At 42.6% G+C, this 23,935-nt stretch overlaps 1 pseudogene; it reads right to left on the bottom strand.

Moving 5' to 3' along the window:
- Window positions 1-3,301: 3,301 nt before the first annotated feature.
- On the bottom strand, window positions 3,302-20,253 carry LOC109267884 (40S ribosomal protein SA-like; annotated as a pseudogene).
- Window positions 20,254-23,935: the final 3,682 nt, after the last annotated feature.

The raw sequence follows: 23,935 nt of genomic DNA on the forward strand, positions 1-23,935 counted from the left end.
TATTAAATACTCAGGTGGCTCAGGCGGTTAAGCATCTGACTTCGGCTCAGGTCATGATCTCATGGTTCGTGGGTTTGAGCCCTGCTTCAATGTCTGTGCCGATAGCTCGGAGCCTGGAGCCTGCTTCAGATTCTGTGTCTCCCTCTCTCTCTGCCCCTCCCTGCTTGTGCTCTGTCTCTCTCTGTCTCTCAACAATAAGTACATGTAAAAAAAAAAATTTTTTTTAACTATTTAAGGTATACGTGACAGATTTCTCACGGCTTTGCTGTATTGAATGTTTCTTGAAATTTCTCACAATTCTAACTCCAACAGTAAATTCTCTTTTTGGAGATAATGATCCACTGGAGTGATCTAAGGGAATGAGCTACATCATTCCAGCCAGAAGTCCTTGACCAACACACTATGTCAGTTTCATTTGAAATCTGACCTGCTTTTCTAAATTTAATTTAGATGATGAGAACACAGATAGTTCCTTGTGATATACCAATAAGGGACCTGGAGAAATGAACATGGTAACCAAGACTTGAAACACAGAGTTTTGTAATTGGTCAACATTTTGTGTGTGGTTTATAAATTCTAAAAGGCATCCTGCCTGGCTCAGTCAGAGGAGCATGTGACTCTTGATCTCAGGGTTGTGAGTTCGAGCCCCACATTGGGTGTAAAGATTACTTACATAAAAAAAAAAAAAAAAAAAAAAACAACTTTAGAACATTTTTTAAAAAGAGAGAGAGAGAGAGAGAGAGAGAGAGGCATCTAGGTCGCTCAGTCAGTTAAGCATCTGACTTTGGCCCAGGTCATGATCTCACCATTCATGAGTTCAAGCCCCACATTGGGCTTGCTGTTATCAGATCTTCTGTCTCCTTCTCTGCCCTTCCCCCATGCTCTCTCTCTCAAAATAAATAAACATTTAAAAAACAAATTTTTTTAAAGAACTTACACACTGGAAAGATGCAAATCTTTTATTGACATTTATGACATGTTAATCAGCCAGCAGAGGGGGACATGGCTGTACAGCTGTTAGCAAATAGCCTTTTTCAACTAGCAGTAAGAAGGATGCTGTCAGCCTACAAGGAATCATCAAACAGGTCTTTGAGATCATGCAGGCCATTTTTCAGATGAGGAAAATGGGACCCAGAGCAGCAAACCTACTTGGGCCAGAGTGAGCACCTCCTCATCTCTGACTCCTAATGCAGTGTTCTTTCCTCTATACTTGGATTCTGAAAGGGACAGTACTGGCCCCTTAGCATTTAAAAACAGGGTTTTTTTAATGTTTATTTATTTTTGAGAGAGAGAACCAGTGGGAGAGGGGCAGAGAGAGGGAGACACAGAATCTGAAACAGGCTTCAGGTTCTGAGCTGTCAGCACAGAGCCCAACGTGGGTTCGAACTCATGAACTTCGAGATCATTACTTGAATCAAAGTGGGACATTTAAGCGGCTGAGTCACCCAGGCACCCCTGTGTGGTTCCATTTTTAAGAAATGTTAGAAAATGCAAACTATGCTAAGTAGATCAGTGGTTACTTAGGGATGGGAGTATGCGGGTACATTGGGATGGAGAGATTACCAAGGAGCATGAGGAAACCTGGGATGATGGCTATATTCATCTTGATTGTGGTGATAATTTCTCAGGCGAATAATATGTCAAAAGTTATCAAATTGGGGCACCTGGGTGGCTCAGTGGGTTAACCATCTGACTCTTGACCTTGGCTCAGGTCATGATCTCACGGTTCGTGAGTTCAAGCACCACATAGGGCTCTGTGCTGACTGTGGGGAGCCTGCTTGGGATTTTCTCTCTCTGCTCTCTCTCTCTGCCCCTCTCATTTCTATCTCTCTCTTTCTCAAAATAAATAAATAAAATTTTAAAATAAATAAATGAATAAATGCAATGTGTCTTATCTCCTACAGATACATACTGTAGTATTTATAGATGAGATTATATGTCTGGGATTTACTGAATTGGAGGAAATGATGGGTATGGATGAAATAAATTTGGCCAAATATTACTAATATTGAATTTAAAATGGTCACATAGAGGTTTGTTATACTATTCTTTCTACTTATGTGCTTTTTGAGATTTCCCAAGATAAGTTTTTGTTGTTGTTGAGTTTTTTATAAAATGATCATTTTAGGGTAGCCTAGGTGGCTCAGTTAAGTGTCTGACTTTTCAGCGGGGCAGGAAGAGAGAGAGCGTGGGCACAAGTGCAGCAGGGGCTGAGAGAGAGAGAGAGAGAGAGAGAGAATCTTAAGCAGGCTCCATGCTCAGCATGGAGCCCAATGTGGGGCTTGATCCTATGACCCAGGGATCACGACCTGAGCTGGGGTTGAGAATCAGACACTCAACTAGCTGAACCACCCAGGTCTGACTCTTGATCTCAGCTCAGGGTCGTGAGTTCGAGCCCCACGTTGGGTTCCATGCAGGGTGTGAAGCCTACTTAAAATTGAAAAAAAAATTATTATTTTAGTCATGCTCTGAAACAGTGGAGTAGACTAAGTGGCCTCTAATCTTCTCATCTGAGAAAACATACCTTTTCTATTAAGTAATAATCTCTATCATGAACTATCTGCTTCTCACTAGAAGCAAAAAATTGAAGTCTGAAAGACACATGGGGTTTTTTGACCAATTAATCATAAATCCCTATACTGATATGCTGTTGGAATCATTGCTTAAAAAATGAAAAGTGAGCCAGTGGCATAGGATAAGAATGCTATTTTAAAATTTCTTTCTTCTTAACTCACCCCCAAATGTCACAGAAATAACCTGTCACTGAAGGTTTCATTACTTTGAAACTCAAAGTAAATTATATTTCTATTCTGGCTGGAGGAGAGAAAAGGTGACCTGAGCTTTTCTGACTAGATACAAGTTTTCTAAATTAAAAAAAAACAAAAAAACAAAAAAAACTGAGCCAACTGGAAACTCTCTTTAGGGGGCAAGCATGGGATAAGTAATTATATCAAAGTATTATTTGCAAAAAGTTTAAAATGTGACTCATGCAGAAACAGACCCATAAATACAGAGACAAACTGGTGGTTCCCGGAGGGTACTAGGGGGAGGAGGAGGGCAAAATGGGTGCAAGGGAGTGGGAGGCACAGGCTCAGTTATGGACTAAGTCATGGGGATGAAAGATACAGCCTAGGGAAATAGTCACTGGTGCTGTCGTAGTGTTGTGTGGTGACAGACGGCAGCCACACTTGTGGTGAGCACAGCAGAATGTCCTTGCTGAATCACCATGTTGTACACCTGAAACTAATGTAACATTGTACATAACAATGTACTTTGACAACACATATACTTACTGATGGCATGTAGATGACTCATACAAATAGAGAAGGAACACACGGAGAAGGTTTTTTTCAACTCATCAGTGAGTTGTGTACATCCTGTCTTCAGTGGGGGGACTGCTGAATTGGGCCCCGAGGGCCCCGCACGCCTGCAGACCGGCCCGCGACAGTACTTGAACTCAGGAGCTGGAGCAGTCCATTCACCCTGAAATTCCTCTTTGGTCACGCACGGCCTTTTCAGCAGCGGCCTGCTCTTCCTTTTCGATGCTTCTGGATCTCTGTAGAAGCAGAGATCAGGCAGGACCTCCCGTGGGTGTTCACGGAAAGGGAGCTGCGCGCGCGCGTGCGCAGAACTTCCCGGGCCAGCAGCCACGTCGGACCCACCCAGCGAGCTCCCCCGTTGTTGCAACAGATGGCAGCGCCCACAGAGGACAGAGGCGAGTCTGTGACACAGAGCCATGGGACGCAGGTGAACGGAAGACGCCTCCGTGAGAGGCTGATGGTCAGCCCTGGGATCAGTTACCACCAGAAGTCTCGGCTCCCGGAAGGCTGCCTGGATCTGGGTTAGTGAAGAAGGTTCCAGAAGTGAAGTGGCCAACAATAGGAGTGGCTCCAGCAGCAGCCGCAGCAGCAAACCTCAGCACAGCTCACTGGCCAGTACTCCTAGATGATGTGACACGGACATCAGCTGGGGTTTCAATGGCAGCAATGGCACGAGCTGCCAGCAGAAGCTTCTCCCAGGTTCTCTTCAGATTTATCATGTAGCTGCCACCACTTTTCCTCTTGTATATGAACTGTTCCATTTGGAAGTCAAGGTTGATGCCACCTAGGTGGGTTCCTGCTGCGGGGAATTTAAGGACATCCTCCTCCTTGCATTTGTAGGACATCAAGGGCTCAGGATATCGTGAAAATTTCCCTTTAAGTTATGACAGGAACACAGGACAATGCCGTATGGACCCCTCCCTGGGTAGCATGGAAAAGCAAGCATCCAAGTCTTGATTCTGGCTCAGATCATGATCTCAAGGTTCCTGGTATCGAGCCCTACATTGGGCTCCTCACTGACAGTGCGGAGCCTGTTTGGGATTCCCTCTCTCCTCTCTCCCTCTCCTCTCTCTCTCTCTCTCAAAATAAATAAACTTAAAAAAAATGGCTACATGAGGGATCCTTGAGGTGATGGAAATGCTCTGTCTTGACTCTATTCATCAGTATCCTCACTGTATACTGTACTATAGTCCTGCAAGATGTTCCTGTTGTGGAAACTGGGTAGAGAGTACACAGCATCTCTCTGTATTATCTCTTACAACTGAAAGTAAATCTACAAAAATCTTGAATTTTAAATTTTTATATATTTATTTATTTTTAGGTTTATTCACTTGTTTTGAGAGAGAGCACACGCATCCACTAGAAGGGGAAGGGCAGAGAGAGAGGGAGAGAGAAAGAATCCCAAGCAGGCCACACGCCACCAGTGCAGAGCTCAACTTGGGACTCAAACTCACAAACTGGGAGTTCATGACTTGAGCCGAAATCAAGAGTCGGACACTTAACCAACTGAGCCACCCAGGTGCCCCTAAAGTTTAACTTTAAAAAAAAAAAAGAATTGCTCTGTTAGATACAAAACTGGTTAGTTAATATCTTTTGATAATAAACCATAAAATTCTTTTCCCATAACCTTTGATGTTATATTTCTGTCAGACAGATTAATATTACCCTTACTGGAGAAAAATACATCTTAACATGTGAATTCATAAGATCTAGACTTTTAATCAATGGCGAATAGGGAAACAAACAAGTGAAACAAAGGGACTTCTAGAATCAGCAAACTGTCCTCAGCAGGCCAAATGTAGCCAGTGGATGTTTTGGCACAGCCCATGAGTTAAGAATGGCCTTTACGTTTTTCAAGGATTGTAAAATCCAAAAACCTGAATAATTGACTGATTCTTTTTTTTTTTTTCCAGAAACAGTTTGCTGACCCCTAGGTCCTAGATAATTAAATAATACTTTGGTGGACATGTTAAACAATGTCTTCAAATGTCACACATGAAAGTAAGGGAAAAGGACAAGTCTGTATTTTTGGCGTCATATTGACGAAATGTGTTTAAATGTTTTATGCCATTAAAAAAATGACAGATAGATATAAACAACAAAGTCATCTAAACACATCAGCGATTCTGAAATACCCTAAGCAAAAAAAAAAAAAAGGAATAGGTACAAGTTATTATCAGCTACAGAGTGCTTCTACTCAAATTTATAGGTAAAAAACATTAAATAACACATATTCAGTGTAAAAGAGAACTTCTTATAAGTGAATTCTAAGTTGCAGAAATTTCAATCTCTCTACAACACATAACCTTTAGAAGACCTTTCCTATCTCTTACATTAGTAAACAAATATTTACTGAGGCCTCCCAGTTGTAGAGTCAAACCAACATATTGAAATACACAACAAAAAATAGACTTTTGGGGCATCTGGCTGGCTCAGTTGGTAGAACACATGACTCTTGATCTCAGGGTCATGAGCTCAAGCCCCACATTGGGTGTGGAGCCTATTAAAAAAAAAAGGGGGGTGCACCTGGGTGGCTCAGTTGGTTGAGCATCCGACTTCGGCTCAGGTCATGGTCTCGTGGTGCGTGGGTTCGAGCGCCGAATCGGGCTCTGTGCTGACAGCTTGGAGCCTGGAGCCTGCTTCTAATTCCATGTCTCCCTCTCTCTCTGCCTCTCCCCTGCTCATGCTCTGTCTCTCTCTGTCTCAAGAATGAATGAACATGGGGCACCTGGGTGGCTCAGTCGGTTAAGTGGCCGACTTCGGCTCGGGTCGTGATCTCGCGGTCTGTGGGTTCGAGCTCCGCGTCAGGCTCTGTGCTGACAGCTCAGAGCCTGGAGCCTGTTTCAGATTCTGTGTCTCCCTCTCTCTGACCCTCCCCCGTTCATGCTCTGTCTCTCCCTGTCTCAAAATTTAAAAAAAATAAATAAAAAATTTTTAAAGAATGAATGAACGTTAAAAAAAATTTTTTTTTAAATAGATTTTTGCTTTGATTGTCAAAGTGCTGACAAATAGAAGTAGGATAAAGAAAGGAAATATCTACTCAGTAAATAGATAATAAATAGGATAAAGAGAATAGATCATTAATAGCTCAGAATGTGATAGAGTTAGGAGAAATGCTAGTACATTATCGAAAGATAGAACTGCAGAACAGCAGCTAGAGTTTGTCTTTCCCAGCCCTGCCCTCAGACCTTTTTCTCAAAGACCCAAAAAGCCTCTCCAAACATGGGCCCCTTCATTAGTTCCCTAGGGTTGCTATAACAAACTGGCTTAAAGTAACAGAAATGTTGGGGCAACTGGTTGGCTCAGTCAGAAGAGCATGTGACTTTTGACCTCTGGGTCATGAGTTCAAGCCCCTCATTGGGTGTAGAGATTACTTAAAACAAAACAAAAATCCAGAAATGTCTTCTCTCCTCATGGCTGGAAGCTGGGAGTCTGAAATCCAGGCCTCAGTAGGGCCATACTCCCTGTGCAGGTCTAGGGAAGAACGCTTCCTGGTTTCTTCCTAGCTTTTGGTAGCTGCCCACGCTCTCAGCATTCCTTGCCTTGTAGATGTACTACTTCAGTCTCTGCCTCTGAGGTCACGTGGCCTTCTTCCCTCTGTCTCTGTATCTTCTGTATCTTTGTATCCAAATTTCCCTCTTCTTACAAGGTCACCAGTCATTGGATTAGGACCCACCCTAATCCAGTGTGACCTCTTTTTAACTTGATGACATCTCCAAAGACTATTTCTAAATAAGGTTACATTCACAGGGATGGTGGTGAAGAGTGGGTGTGTTAAAACTTCAAAATCTCTTTTTAGCGGACACAGTTCAACCTATACTAGGGTCCTCTCCTCAGCTCTTCTCTTTAGGCAATACCCCGCATAACTACACCGACTGGTCTAAAGTGGGGTGTAGACTACTTGGAATGTTGGAATAAGTATTATACCTTGCATTTGTGTTTATTTTTGTGCAAATGTGAAATTAAGCTCAATCAGTATTTAGTATGTGGATTTTTCACTCTGGTACCCTGTCATTCATATATCAGTCACTCAATATCAAATATGTTATTCTGAGGAAAGACTGGGGGTTCCTGACATGGAGGCATCATCACACTCCAGAATACGGGGCCATTTGCAGATTACCCAAGCCTAGTTACTAGATTTGTAGGTTGTATTATCTAGTTTAATGAAACCAACCCTCACAAAATTAACCTATGGCTTTAAAAAGATTCCCCTGGAGGGGTGCCTGGATGGCTCAGTCCGTGGAATATGCAACACTTGATCTCTGAGTGGTAAGATCAAGCCCCACATTGGGCGTGGAGCCTACTTAAAAAAAAAAAAAAAGTTCCCGGGGCACCTGGGTGGCTCAGTCGGTTGAGTGGCCGACTTCGGTTCAGGTCATGATCTCTCGGTCCGTGAGTTCGAGCCCCGCGTCGGGCTCTGTGCTGACAGCTCGGAGCCTGGAGCCTGTTTCAGATTCTGTGTCTCCCTCTCTCTGACCCTCCCCCGTTCATGCTCTGTCTCTCTCTGTCTCAAAAATAAATAAACGTTAAAAAAAAATTTAAAAAAAAAGTTCCCTAGAGCATTGATTCTCAAAGTGAGGTCTGGGAACCCACAGGAGTTCTGTGAGCCCCAAATTCATAGCACTAAGACGTTTGTGCCTTTTTCCACTCTCAAACTCTCCTAAGTATGCAGTGGGGTTTTCTATAGGCTCCGTGACATGGATGCCATCATCATTCTGCTGCAAATGGAATGTGCACTTAAGGATTCTTGTTTTTTAAATTTTTTTCTGTTTTAATTTCCAATATGATAAATATCAACAGATACATGACCACATCGAAAAACATCTCTTTGAGGGGCACCTCGGTGACTCTGTCAGTTAAGCGTCTGACTCTTGATTTCGGCTCAGGTCATGATCTCATGGTTGGTGAGTTCGGCCCCATGTCGGGCTGAGCACTGACGGCGCAGAGGCTGCTTGGGATTCTCTCTCTCTTCTCTCTTCCCTTCCCCTGTTCGCTCTGTCTCTCAAAATAAACTTTAAAAGAGTAAAAAAAGAAAAACATGTCTCTGAGGTCTATAATTTTTTTCACTTTTTTAATGTTTATTTATTTTTTGAGAGAGAGAGACAGAGCGTGAGCAGGGGAAGGTCAGAAAGAGAGGGAGACACAGAATCCAATGCAGGCTCCAGGCTCCAAGCTGTCAGCACAGAGCCCGATGTGGGGTTCGAACCCATGAACTGTGAGATCATCACCAGACTGAAGTCAGACACTTAACTAACTGAGCCACCCAGGCACCCCCAAACTCTTGATCTCAGCTCAGGTCTTGATCTAAGGGTCATGAATTCAAGCCCTGCCTTGGGATCTGCATTGGGCATAAAGCCAATTAAAAAAAAAGAAAGAGAAAGAAAGAAAGAAAGAAAAGAAAAAAAAATTATGAGGACTACTTGAAATAAAAATTTTTATTCTTATCATTATTTTCTATCCCTTAACATTTTTTTAGTATTTATTTTTGAGAGAGAGAGAGAGTGTGTGTGCAAGTGGGGGAGGGGCAGAGAAAGAGGGGGACAGAGGATCCCAAGCGGGCTCCATGCTGACAGCAGCGAGCCCAGCGTGGGTCTCTAACCCACAAACCACAAGATCATGACCTGAGCCCAAGTCAGATGCTGAACTGACTAAGTCACTCAGGCACTTATCATTACTGATAAACTTTGCCCTAAGTGTTTATTATATATCAAACCTTTATGAAATATCTTCTTTGCTTTGATAGCCATTAAGATCAAGTACAAAAATAAACTGAACTTAGAAGTGTTTTTATGAATTGCTATGTCATAAAGTGTCAAACCAAGATTTAAAAAATTTGAAAGGACCATAATTAGTCATTTTGCTCTCACTACAAAGTTAGTACTGGCAACATTTTTAGTAAGAACAAAAAGTCTTGATTTTGTAAATTATAGAATTATTTTTAGTTATCTTTATTTTGTCTTTCTAAAATGTTTTTGTACAATTTTATAATGCAGGTAATATGTTGGTTTTGTGACTGATGTAGTAATTCATAAAAATAAGTAAATATCATATTGAGGGTGCTTTCTTGAAATGTTTACTGATGGGGTACAATATCAAAAAAACATTTGATCATCTGGCTGCTTGTTAAAATGCACATCCCTTGGTCTCCAAATTGAACCTAGTAAACAAGATTGGGTTGGAATCTGATAAGTGGTATTTATTATTATCATTTTTTAATTAATGAGGCTCCACACCTAATGTGGGTTTTGAACTTATGACCTTGAGATCAAGAATCACATGCTCTACTGATGGAGCCAGACAGGCACCCCCTGATAAGTTGCATTTAAAGCCAAACCCCATGTGTTTCTAATATATGTTAAAGTTTGAGTATTGGAGCCGGGGATGGTAAACTCAAATGCTTATAGAGCTAAGAAAATGATAATGATGACAATGTTGATGACAAATGCTTATTTGCTCTTACTATGTGCCCAGCACTATTCTAAGCACTTGATATATTTTGACTCATTTATTCCTCTCAATAACCCACTGATAAAGATACTATTACAATCCCCATTTAACTTGAGGAAATAGTGGCACAGAGAGAATAAATTATTGTCCAAGAGCACAAAGTAGTGGAGCCAGTATTCAAACCCAGAGCAGTCTGGCTCTGCTATCTATAACGAATGTCGTGGGAAGCAGGCTTGGTGAGGATTCTGGCAAAGCAGAGAATGTATGTTGCTTGTGGGAATGAAGATCCAGTTTGGACAGATCTCATGCATTTAATAGAATATGAAAATCTAGGGCGCCTGGGTGGCTCAGTTGGTTAAGCATCTGACTTGGGCTCAGGTCATGGTCAAAGGGTTCATGAGTTGGAGCCCCGCATCAGGGAGTTTGAGCCCAGCTTCAGGTGAGCCCCATTTCTCTCTCTCTCTCTCTCTCTCTCTCTCTCTCTCTCTCTGCCACTTGCTCACTTGTGCCCTCTCTCTAAAATAAAATATAGGAAAATCTGCATTCATTTACATAAAATCTTTTAATATAGGTAATGCAGGTAGTGAAATTATTTTAACCATGCTTCACTATGCTCTTTGTGAACCAACAAAACATACGATAGCTGGATATGGTTATTGGGCTGCCACGTACAACATCTGCCTCATCCATTTTTTCCTTCCAACGAAGCTCACATCCATAGGCTCCAGCCTAGTTGTAGCAATGCAGCTTAATTTGAGCATGTAATGCCTCTTTAAGTCTTAATATCTGATCATCTCTTACTGTATAACCCTCAGGTGGAGTATTTAAAATTTTCTTTAAAAAAAATTTTTTTTTAACTTTTATTTATTTTTGAGAGAGACAGAGACAGAACGTGAGTGGGTTAGGGGCAGAGAGAGAAGGAGACACAGAAGCAGAAGAAGGCTCCAGGCTCTGAGCTATCAGTACAGAGCCCAACGCGGGGCTCAAACTCATGAACCATGAGATCATGACCTGAGCCGAAGTCAGACGCTCAACAGACTGAGCCACCCAGGCACCCCGAGTATTTATAATTTTCAAGATGACTTCTTTAAGTGGGCTAAGAAGATGAAAAGTTTCAAATTTTAGACATGTACAGAAGAAGTTGTGGTGGTTATTGTTGTGGTTGTTGTTACTCCTAGGTAGCTTCATGCTTCAACAGTCTTAACCACTCTTGGTCAAGTTGATTTTATCCATATGTCTGCTTTTCCTCATGCCCATCACTACATAAGTTTTAAGCAAATTCTATACATTACATAATTTCATCCAGAAATTAAAAATTACTTTAAAAAAATTTTTTTAACATTTATTCATTTTTGAGAGTGAGAGAGACAGAGCATGAGCGGGAAGGGGGCAGAGAGAGAGGGAGACACAGAATCTGAAACAGGCTCTAGGCTCTGATCTGTCAGCACAGGGCCCAACGCGGGGCTTGAACTCACAGATTGCGAGATCATGACCTGAGCTGAAGTCGGACGCTCAACCGACTGAGCCACCCAGGCGCCCCTAAAAATTACTTTTTGAGATTAAAAAGTCCAAGCTCAAACTCAAAGAAATGACTTTTTTTTTTTAAGTAAACTCTATGCTCAATGTGGGGCTCAAATTCATGACCCTGAAATCAAGAATTACATGCCAAGAACCCCTCAAGGAAATGACTCTCTAATGGTGAAGTCTCTGCATGCAATTGAAGGGAAGATATTTGAACTAGGAGCCTTTAATGGACCTCTACATTTTTACCATTTAAGTAACTGACTCAGCTCTCTACAGATATGATAGTAAGTTGGGTACTTCAGAGAAAGTATATTGTAGATGGATTGTAGCTGAGACTGAAAGGGGAGAAGAGAGGTTGTTAATTTCATACATTATGAGAACCTGAAGGCAAGGACTTGAAGGCAGAAGACTGGAGGAGGAAAAAGAAGAGATTGGGTTAAAATGTAACTTAAATGGTTTAAATAATGAGATTTATTATCTTATATATAAGAAATCTAGAAGTAAGCAGTTTCAAGTTGATTAATTCAATAGTTCAACCATGTTATCCTTTCCCATTTCCTCTCTGCCATCCTCAGCACGTCCTCTTTTCATGAACTGCCTCTTAATTCCCCTCCTGGTGACCAGGTAGCATGGAATCCTGCAGAAAGAAAGGGATCCTTTTTCCCCTCTTGTGGTGGAGTCTTGGATTGATTCTCTCAATATCCATTTTATTTGTCATCTATTTTGAGAATCTAGAAAGCTAAACACGGTATTTTCCAGGTTCCTTGGCAGCTAGAATTCAGACTATGAATCAGGTCCTGCCAACTGGATGTAGGAGAGAGAGGTACAAGGTGGAAATGAGATGGGTTTTGTTGTGGCTGAGGTGGCAACTGCTTCCAGGGGACTCCTGAGTCCAGTCGCCACTGTCGTGAGTGGAAGGAAGTTGTAGCAGCTTCTTTTTATTTTATTTTATTTTACTTTATTTTATTTTATTTTAGAGAGAGAGAGAGAGCAGGAGAGTGCCAGCAGATGGGGGGGGGGGAGGGAGGGAGAGACAGAGAGAGAGAGAGAGAGAGAGAGAGAGAGACTGGCTCAAGCATGCTTTACACCCAGCATGGCTCCATCTCACAATCCTGGGATTATGACCTGAAATCAAGAGTCTGATGCTTGGGTGCCTGGGGGGCTCAGTCAGTTAAGCATCTGACTCTTGATAGCAGCTCAGGTTATGATCTCACCGGTTTCAGGAGTTTAAGCCCCGAGTCGGGCTCTGTGCTCACAGTGCAGGGACCTGTTGGGATTCTGTCTCCCTCTCTCTCTGCCCCTCTCCCACTCGTGCACAGAGTGCTCTCTCTTTCTCAAAACGAATCTGACGCTCAATGGATGGAGCCACCCAGGCACCCCAGTTATAGCAGTTTCTTAATCTTTGAATTGCAGCTACATTGACGTGACCTTGAACCAGAGTCCCGTGGGCAGCCTCCAGATGTCTGCTTTTCCAGGCTTTCAATGACTTTCTAATCACCTTATTCCCTGTATCAAATCCCTTTTTATTTGATGTATTTAGAGTCCTTTCTATTCTTAAACCAATCACTGGCTGATAAACACCTTTTTCTTTTTTTTCTTAAAATATTTTCTTTTATGTTTATTATTTTTTTAAGTTTTTATGTATTTTGAGAAAGAGAGAGCATAAGCGGGGGAGGGGCAGAGTGAGAAGGAGAGAGAGAGAATCCCAAGCAGGGTCTGCACTGTCAGCATGGAGCTGACAAAGCCACAAACCACGAGACCATGACCTGTGCCAAAACCAAGAGTTGGACGCTTAACTGACTGAGCCACCCAGGCGCCCCTAAAGATTTTATTTTTTTAAGTAATCTCTACACCCAACTGTGGGACTTGAACCCAGGGATCAAGAGTCATGCGCTCCACCAACTGAGCCAGCCAGGCGCCCCTCTTTTTCTTTTTAAAGGGGAAAGAAACCTTTCCCCAAAACATCTAGAAGACACCCCTTCTTGTCTCATTGAGAACTGGGTCCTATGCCTCATTGAGGAGAACTGAGTCACATGCTCATCCCTGAGGTACCTCCATGATTTGTTTAAACCAGTGACTCCTAACATTGGTCTGGGAAGCATGGGAGATCCTTTTTGATAGTTTCAAATTTTTTCCCTTTTCCTTTGTATTGTCTCAGGAGTGGACAGTGGAGTCCCCTAGAGGCTGCGTGGCATGGGATGGCCGTGAGTTAAATGCACATGCAGATATGAGATTCTGTCTTCTCTTAAGCCAGACATTAGAGACATTTGCAAAAATGTAAAACAGTGCCGCTCTTCTAACTAAATATTTTATTTTGGAAAATATAGTTACTTTTCATTAAAATATGTTCTTTAAATTAACATTGTAGGCATATTATTACTTTAATATAAATTCTTAATCCTGGTTTCAATTTCTGTTTTTTTTAACTTTTTAATGTTTATTTATTTTTGAGAGAGAGAGAGAGAGTATGAGCAGGAGAAGGGCAGAAAAAGAGGGAGACACAGAACCCGAAGGAGTCTCCAGGTTCTAAGCTGTCAGCACAGAGCCTGACGCAGGATTTAAACTCACGAACCATGAGATCATGACCTAAGTTGAAGTCTGACACTTTTTTTTTTTTAATTTTTTTTTTTTTCAACGTTTTTTATTTTTATTTTTGGGACAGAGAGAGACAGCATGAACGGGGGAGGAGCAGAGAGAGAGGGAGACACAGAATCGGAAACAGGCTCCAGGCTCCGAGCCATCAGCCCAGAGCCTGACGCGGGGCTCGAACTCACGGACCGCAAGATCGTGACCTGGCTGAAGTCGGACGCTTAACCGACTGCGCCACCCAGGCGCCCCGAAGTCTGACACTTAATCGACTGAGCCACCCAGGCACCCTATGGTTTTAATTTCTATTATGTTAAGTAGTGATATATAACACAAAAGTTCTCTGAGGTTCTCAATCATTTCTGAGAGTGTCAAGAGATTCTGAGACTGAAAAGTTTGAGAACCACTGGCTTAGATCAATCAAAATATAGTCAAATAACAGAAGGATGGTGGACACAGAAACAAACAAAAATAGAGCTCTGCCAGTTGGTAGGTGTCCAATGATGACTGTTACCTGAGGAAGATGGTTTGGATCTGGTATGTGACTAAAGAAGAGAGAAAGTGTAAGTGTGCTCAAGGGAAATAAGAACAAGTAAGCTTTTTCTTCCCTTTGGGTTATGGGAAGGAAGTTTCTAGAAGACTGATTAGCAGTGACAAATCTGAAGTAAGGGATGAGGGAAAGCAGGGGATGCTATAGTGCTAGTAACATAAGATATTTGTAGCATGAAAGGCTATGCTAGCAGACCAGTTAGTGAAAGATACTGTAGTAATCGTGTGCCTTAAGTATGGAAATATTTTTACCTTTTTTCCCTGGTTTACACATTTACATTTGAAATACCACAATTTTATGTAATTGAACAAAATTGCAATTCATTGTAATTGAACAAAACAATTCATTGTCATTCATTGTAATTGAACAAAACAATGTAGGGGAAAAACTATTTAGAAGATGGTTTTACTCCAAGAGGAAGAGGTGGAGCATGTTCATAGATCAGGAGATAGAATCCTTCCTAAACAAGAGCCCCCAGAAGGCTACTGAGGCTAATGAAACCACCGAATCCTCTGTCCAAGGTGCTGCAAGTGACAGGGGCTCTCAAACTGCCTTTAGAGGTTAACATGCAGGACGATATTCTAACTGTAGCTTGTCATTACAGAACTACCTATTTCTATTTTTCAGAAGATACTGGCCGATTTTTCAGACTTTATCCCACTGAAAACGTCTAGTAAGCTTTTGTTTTGTTTTATAAATCTCAGTGTAATTCATTTTCTGGACACGTCCAGCATCACTAGCTCCTCTAAATTTATTTTAATGCTTGCCAGGAACTATTAGCAGATAAGTTTGCTCTCATGGTATTCAGTTTATTTGTTTTCAGAGAACTTAGATACCTCATTTCTAGTGGTGCTATATGTACATGCATATCAATATATGACTGTCAACTCAATTTTCTCCTTGGAACTTTGGATTGGGTTATAAGAGCTTTGATTCCTTCTGGAAATTTTGGCTGCAGCAGGAGAGTCTGCCTATTGTGTGGCAGAACTTTCAGTTAAGAGAACTTTTCCTCTTCATTTTTTTTCTCTTTTGGTTTTAGGTGTAATGGTCTCTAGTCTTTCACACATACAGAGGGATTATTGGGTAATGTCTTATGACTTATGAAATAATGTCTTATTTTTATTTCTTTTTAATGTCAAAATGTCAAAAATTTATTTTTGAGGGAGCGCAAGTGGGGGAGGAGCAAAGAGAGGGGACAGAGGATCCACAGTGGGCTCTGCACTGACAGCAGCAGCCCTGATGTGGGGCTTGAACTCATGAACCAGGAGATCATGACCTGAGCTGAAGTTGGAGGTCAACTGACTGAGCCACCCAGGTGCCCGTGAACTAATCTTTGACTCCTAAAGAGGAGGAACCAATGTGGGGAAAAAGTGTATGTTGAGTGAAAATGTTGTGTGTGTCCTAGCTCTCCTACCTACTGCAAAAATGGGACCTCTGGAATGTTTTCCAAAGCCCACAACCAATTCTCTAATGCTCAGGACACCAACTGGGTATTCACCAATTCATTTCTAGGGGCGCTTGGGTGGCTCAGTCCGTTAAGCATCTGACGTCTGCTCAGGTCATGATCTCACAGCTTGTGAGTTTGAGCCCTGTGTGGGGCTCTACGCTGACAGGTCAGAGCCTAGAGCCTGCTTCAGATCCTGTGTCTCCCTCTCTCTCTGCTCCTCCCCTGCTTGTGCTCTGTTTCTCTCTCTCTCTCTCTCTCTCTCAAAAATAAATAAACATTAAAAAATTTTTTTTTAATTTAAAAACAAACAAAAAACACACAATTCACTTCAGTTTTGACAATAACTGTCTGGAGTTAGCACGGACCCTACAAAGCTGCCTCCCTTCCTGCTTCAGGACCAGTTTCAAGTCTCGGAGAGACCACCCAGACTTATTCTGACTGGCGATAAAAAAGCAGGGGTTGCCACAACAAATTATCAGGTTCGATAACTCAGGTTACCGATAATTTGCTAGAAAGGCTCGTAGAACTCAGGAGGGCATTTTATTGGTTTATTATAAAAGCTACAGAGGAGCAGCCAAACAGAGGTGATGTGTAGGGCAAGGTTTGGGTGGCGGGGTGCACAGGGCTTCCACACCCTCTTGGGGCACATCACCCTTGCAGCACTTTGATGCTTCAACAGCTGGGAAGTTCAAATGTCATCCAAGAGTTTTTATCTTCGGGGCACCTGGGTGGCTCAGTCAGCTGAGTATTCGACTCTTGGTTTCGGCTCAGGTCATGATCTGATCTCATGGTTTGTGGGTTTGAGCCCCAAGTTGGGCTCGGCGCTGACAGTGCGGAGCCTGCTTGGGATTCTCTCTCTCCCTCCCTCTCTGCCCCTGCCCCGCTCATGTGCATGTGTGTGCCCACACTCTCTCTCTCTCCCTCTCAAAATAATTAAATAAACTTTAAAAAAGTTTTTATCTTTAACTGCGAAATCCTTTAGCAATCCTTCCCTCAAAGGAGGTCAGGGGTAGGGCTGAAACTTTCAATCCTCTCTTCACTTGGTCTTTCTGGTGACCAGCCTCATCTTGAGGCTTACCAGAAGCATTACCCTAAGTTGGCCAGGTGTGACCAAAAGGGGCTCATCATGGAAAAATAAAGACCTTTCTAATACCGAGAAAGTCTCAAAGGTGTTAAAAGCTCTGTGCCAGGAACTGAGATCAAATACCAAGTGTATGTCTTATTATACCCCATGCACATTACCTATTTCACAGGGTAGATTTGAAAAAAAAATTTTTTTTAATTGATCTGAAAGCATTCTTTTAGCCAGAAATTGCAACATAAATATAATGTATATTCCTAGCTTATTATTTTGTTCCTGTGGTTGCTAAACAAAACAAAACAAAACTGTTGACAGATTGAACTTACAGAGGTTTAGGTACATTGGCAAGCATGCTACTAATGAAGTCCAACTGGATTTTACACACACACACACACACACACACACACCCTATGGTAGATTGCTATAAAGTGGCCCTGATGAATCACATCTCCCTAAAATCACGCGCTTGGTATCATTGAGTCTTGCAATAAATCTGGCCTTAGGATTTGCTTAAAGCAATAGAATATTGTGGAAGTGTCATCGTCTGAGTTTTCTGGAGCCTCCACAGCTTGTGTCTTCGCTCTCTTGAGACTTGCCATGTAAAAAGCTCAGATAGACTAGCTAATGACAAAAGACTGCATGGAGAGAGAGAGAGGTCCCAGCCTTCCAGTCCCTTCACTGTCTCAGATATAGGGATGGGGTCATCTTGGGCCCTCTGGGTCTAGCTCACCCACCAGATGGATGCAATAGCCTGAGTGAGCCCAGATGAGATCAGAGGAACTGCCTAGTGAACCCACAGCATTGGGAGAAATAATAGATCATTGTTGTTTTAAGCTACGAATTTTAGGTTGTCTTTCTATGCAGCAATAGACAAATGAGGCAATACCCAACTTGTGATGACTAGGTTCTTTAGGTGTTACATGGCTGTGAATCTAGCATTAGACGAGAAGGGGAGGGGAGAGAACTGAAGAAGTGTCTGAGGACTCAAAAACAGGAGGCTCTTATATCACCTTGCACTACGACAACAGAACACGCTGACTTCCTGTCTGGTGACAAATAGTGCATGAGAAGAGACATCCGTTTGCTGTACATCACCGGCTGTGACAGGCCACAAAAACATGCCTTCCGTACCCAGCGATTAAAAAATACCGTTGTCTTTAATTCAGAGTTAGGTATATCTGCTTCCTCACCATTTCATCAAACAAAAAAAGTCCCCACTTTCTGGATTGTTTTGACTCTATTATTAATGGAACCTCAGTGAGGTTGCATTACTTGTAAAGTCAGAAAATATTGCCCTGGTAAGCCTACATTATATAAAAACAGGTATATGCAATTGGAAATTGTGTTGTTCTACAACAAATAAAGATTATTCTATAGGGGCGCCTGCCTGGCTCAGTTGTTGGAACATCTGAGTCTTGATCTTGGAGTTGTGAGTTCGACCCCTACATGGGGTGTAGTGATCAGTTAAATAAATAAAACTTAAAAAGATTTATTTTATAAACACATGTATATGTCGCCGTCACTCCTCCTCCTCCTTTCCCTGCCCTAATTTTTGTTGAGCAGTTTGACGTGCTAGGTGGTGGTCAGCCTCCTATGTTAGGAGCTTCTAGCAAGCTGCTACTTCTCCATGGTCAGCTGAAGTCAGGAGCCCTGAGTTCCCAGCAGGTGTTAGAAACCCATTGGTTCCTCAAAGTTTGGTTTGTGAAGGGTTCCAGGTGGGGTCAGCAGATGTGGGTTGTTTGCCCTGGGGCTTGTGTAGGTTGATTCTTAAGACCTTGCAGAGGCGCGGGGGTGGCTCAGTCGGTTAAATGCCTGACTCTTGATTTTGGTTCAGGTCACGATCTCACAGTTTTTGGGCTTGAGCCCTAAGCTCTGTGGTGGCAGCATGGAGGCTCCCTGGGATTCTCTCTCCCTTTCTCTCTGCTCCACCTCTGCTTACCCTCTCTCTCTTTTTCAAAATATACATATTTAAAAGAAAAAAAAAAGACCTCACAGAGGTTTGAGAGGAGCACCCTGAAGTCTGAGTCACTCTGAGAATAAATCCTAGGGGATTCCTTTCATTTGGGGATTTCCATTAAAGATTTTTGAAAAAGGGGGTGCCTAGGTGGCTCAGTTGGTAGAATATGTGACTCTTGATCTTGGGGTTGTGAGTTCAAGCCCCCATTTTGGGTGTAGAGCTTACTTAAAAAAAAGGTTCTTGAGAGAGAGCTTATTTTATTTTTTTTAATGTTTTTATTTTTGAGAGAGTGTGAGTAGGGCAGAGAGAAGAGGGCACAGAGGATCTGAAGTGGGCTCTGTGCTGACAGCAGATAACCCAATGTGGGGCTTGAACTCAAGAACCGTGAGATCATGACCTGAGCCGAAGTCAAGAGTCAGACGTTTAACCGACTGAGCCACCCAGGTACGCCCTTTTTTAAATTTTTTTACTTTATTTTATTTTATTTTATTTTTTATTTTATTTTATATCTTATTTTATGCGGGACAGGGGAAGTGAGTGAGAGAATCTCGCTGAGTGCAGGTTCCAAGCTCACTGCAGTGCTCAACGCGGGACTCGATCCCATGACCCTGGGATCGTGACCTGAGCCGAAATCAAGAGTCCGACATTCAACCGACCGAGCCACCAAGGCGTTCAGTGAGAGGGTTTAAACGACGAGGTTGATGTTCCAGACAAGGCTGCCCCAACCCAAAAGCAGCTCCCCCTGCCACTGTTGTGTTGTGTCTGCTCCTGTATCAAACATTTAAGCAGACCGTGAGAAGCAAGATGGGTCTCGCGGGGCAATAGAACCAGCCCGTGGAAATTGAGGCCTGTTTATCTACAACTACCCAGTGCAACGTGCTCTCCGGTTACTGAGTGTGTCTTAGGATAGGGTAGAACTGACCTCAACTTACGTTACTGTTGCACATTAGTTCAACTGTACGAAAGGACAGATTTAAACTTCCTTTTATTATTCGTATTATTTATTCAACATCACGTACTATGTGCCAGACACTCACAGAGGAATTAAGGACATACAGTCTATCTTTATGCAACATGAAGTCTAGTTTGCTTTAGCATTGCAACATAAAAATCCTGAGGTAGAGATTAAATTACAACGGTGTGGGGCTTATTGACTTTTAAAAGTTCTGAGAATCAGCTGTGAGATCCAGGGAATGCCTTAGAATCAATGCAGTCATTTCTACAAGCACTTTGGGAAATGTTTGGGCAGTACCTGCTAAAAGTGAGCGCACACATTCCCTGTGACTTAGCAGTTCCGTAGATCTTGACATATTTACCAACAGACAGAGACAAGGACATTCATAGTAGTGTTACTCATAATAGCCCAAACAGGAGACAGTCCAAACACCTGTTACTGGTAGAATCATGTGTCCATTAGAGTATAGAGGAAAAACAGAAAATTACCTTTTTTTTTTTTTTTTAAAGCTTATTTATTTTGAGAGAAAGAATGGGCAGGGGAGGGGCAGAGACAGAGGGAGAGAGAGAGAGAATCCCAAGTAGGCTCCTTGCTGTCAGCACAGAGCCTGATGTGGGGCGCGAACTCACAAACCATGAGATCACTAATTGAGCCAAAGTCAGATGCTTAACAGACCCAGACACCCTGAAAATTACTTTTTTATTGCAGTTAGATGAGTTACTTTCACAAAAACATGTAAGGCATTGTTAGGTTGAACAGGTGCTGGAGAATAACAAAGGACAAAGGGGACATGGTGGTAACAGTAATAATGCATGTTCCCCATCTCCCCGGGCGGGGGTGGGGGGGCGGTTAGGGAACACAGTGCAGAGCTGGGGTGCCTCAGAAGCTCAGAGGAGGGAGCTGGGACCCAGAGGTCTGAGGAGAGGGAACTGTCTGGTGTTGTTCATTCTACCAGGACAGGCTGGTCTGAGGAGTAACATAAAACCTGACACTGGAAACAACTCCTGCTGTGAAGAGGTGATGCTGACGGGACCGCCAGCCAACAGGAAGGAGCAAGGCCTCCAGCCTCCAGCCTCCCTCTAGCGCCCCCAACAGGCAGAACTAATTGTAGCCCCTTGGCTGAGTCAGAACTGCCTCATTACACGCCTGAGGGTAGAAGGGCAGGTTTGGGGTTAAGACACAGTAGTTTTGTTGTTGTTGTTGTTGTTTAATGTTTATTTATTTTGAGAAAGAGGGCACATGCGAAGAGGAGGAGCAGAGAGAGAGAGAGGGAGAGAGAATCGCAAGGAGGCTCTGGGCTGTCAGCTCAATAGCCCCACATGGGGCTCCAACCCACAAACAGTGAGATCATGACCTGAGCGGAAATCAACAGTTGGATGCTTAACCAACTGAACCACCAAGGCGCCCCAAGACACATAGTTTAATAAATGTCACCAGTGGGGGCGCCTGGCTGGCTCAGTCCGTAGAGCATGCGACTTGTGATCTTGACGTTGTGAGTTCAAGCCCCATGTTGGCTGCAGAGATTACTTAAAAATAAAATCTTTAAAAAACGGGGCGCCTGGGTGGCTCAGTTGGTTAAGAGTCCGACTTCCGCACAGGTCATGGTCTCACAGTTTGTGGGTTCCAGCCCCGCATCAGGCGGGTCTGTGCTGCCTGACGGCTCAGAACCTGGATCCTGTTTCGGATTCTGTGTCTCCCTGTCTCTCTGCCCCGCCCTCTCTCATGCTCTGTCTCTGTCTTAAAAATAAATAAAACATTAAAAAAATCAAAATAAAAAAATAATGGTGCCAGTGGATATAAAAAAACAAGTGGTATATTCACACAATGGCACACTATACAGCAATGAAAGTATTACATACAACACACAGCTCGGTCTCACAAACATCATGCTAAGCAAAAGAAACCAGATGCAAAGGCCTAGTGTCTGATTTTATTGCCATAAACCTAAAAACCAGGCAGCATTAATTGGCAATGTTAGAAGTTAGAATAGAGGTTACCTGGATGGGAGTGGTGACTGAAGAGGAATGAGGGGAGCTTTCATGAGGTAATGGGAATGTTCAACATTAAAAAAATTTTTTTGATGTTTTTATGTATTTTTGAGGCAGATAGAAAACATGAGTGGGGGGAGGGGCAGAGAGAGAGAGGGAGCCAGGCCCCACGCCGACAGCAGAGAGCCCAATGCAGGGCTCGAACCCCAACCAAAAGGTCATGACCTAAACCAAAGTCAGATGCTTAGCCAGCTGAGCCACCCAGGCGCCCCTAAAACACAGGTGTTTTTATTGTACCCTTGTGATTTATGCATATTTCTACATGTATATAATGTAACAATAAAAAGTTTGAAAAACCAATACAACTGAATACTATAATCATGAAGACCTATCAAGCTGTGTTTGTTTGTGTTTTTTTTTTAAGATTTTATTTTTGGGGCACCTGGGTGGCTCAGTCAGTTAAGCATTGGACTCTTGATTTCCGCTCAGTCATGATCTCACAGTTTGGGAGTTCAAGCCCCATGTTGGGCTCTGCCCTGACAGTGCAGAGCTTGCTTGGATTTCTCTCTCTAACCCTCTCTCTGGCCCTCCCCTGCTTGCATTCTCTTTCTCTCTCTCAAAATAATTTTTTTTAAAAAAGGGATTTTTAAAAAGATTTTATTTTTAAGTAGTCTCTACTCCCAACATGGGACTTGAACTCTTGACCCAGAGATCAAGAGTCACATGTTCCACTGACTGAGTCAGCCAGGCGCACTGACTATAAAGCCGTTTTTTATTGATAAAGTGTATTTTATCTCTGTACTCATACTCAGAGTCACACATTCTTGAAGAACTGAATGTGAATTATGCTAGAACAGAATTCATGTTGAACTGTGAGAAAAATTATTTGTTTTTACATTAGATTTTATATTGGATTTTTAAATCAGTTACAATAAAATGGAAAACAAAATTCTTACAGTCAGAGAGTTCATGTATTTGACAAACAAGTATTCGATCATGGCTGTATTCATGTACAAATGCTTGAAAGGAGTGGAGTCCGTGGTGGGAGAGTTCAGCATAGTTTATTATGGCCAGACCATTGAATCTGTTTATATATGTGCTGGCATATTGGTCAATATTCTTTTTCTTTTTCTTTTTGATGTTTATTTATTTTTGAGAGACAGAGTGTGAACAGGGGAGGGTCAGAGAGAGAGGGAGGGAGAATCCCAAGTAGGCTCTGTGTTGTCATTTTGGAGTCAGACACAGGGCTCAGTCTCATGAACCTTGAGATCATGACCTGAGCCGAAATCAAGAGTCAGATGCTTAACCGACTGAGCCACCCAGGCGCCCCCATTTTGGTCAATATTCTAAATCTCTACTAACACAGCCCTGGCAGATCTTCAGGAGTCATTTTTCTTTTTTTTTTTTTTAAATTTTTTTTTTAATGTTTATTTTTGAGAGACAGAGAGAGACAGAGAATGAGCAGGGGAGGAACAGAGAGAGGAAGATGCAGAATCTGAAGCAGGCTTCAGGCTCCGAGCTGTCAGCACAGAACCCGACACTGGGCTCGAACCCACGGACTGCGAGATCATGACCTGAGCCGGTCAGTTGCTTAACCGACTGAGCCACCCAGGCGCCCCCAGGCGTCATTTTTCACTGGCTTATGTAAGAGTCTTATATACAGTAGGCATTTCATTTATGACAAATTTATTACTATTGATGACGTTCTGTAGATAATCTAGTCAACCTTCCCTTTTCTTTAGTCTGAGTGTTGGACTGAGAATTCTCTTTCATTTCTACTCTTCAGACAATGGCCAAATGAGGGGTCTATAAGGATGCTCACTTGCAAATCAGAGGCAGTAAAAGAAAGACGGAATGACCCCTGGTGGTGGTTTAAAGAATATGTCCACATAGTCCGTTCGGCTTCCCTTCAAGAAATGCTCTCCGGGCCCCTCCTCTAAGCATGTGCTGTACTTGCATTTCAGGAATAGAATGTAGTGAAAATGATGGATTGTGACTTCTGAGGGTAGGTCACAAAAGGCAGTCAAGTTTCTTCCTTGCTCTCCAGGGGAAGCCAGACACTCAAGCCAGCCCTATG

The sequence above is a fragment of the Panthera pardus genome, unplaced genomic scaffold (assembly GCF_024362965.1).
Source record: "Panthera pardus isolate Hobbes unplaced genomic scaffold, ASM2436296v1 HiC_scaffold_8, whole genome shotgun sequence".
In the NCBI taxonomy this organism is placed as follows: domain Eukaryota; kingdom Metazoa; phylum Chordata; class Mammalia; order Carnivora; family Felidae; genus Panthera; species Panthera pardus.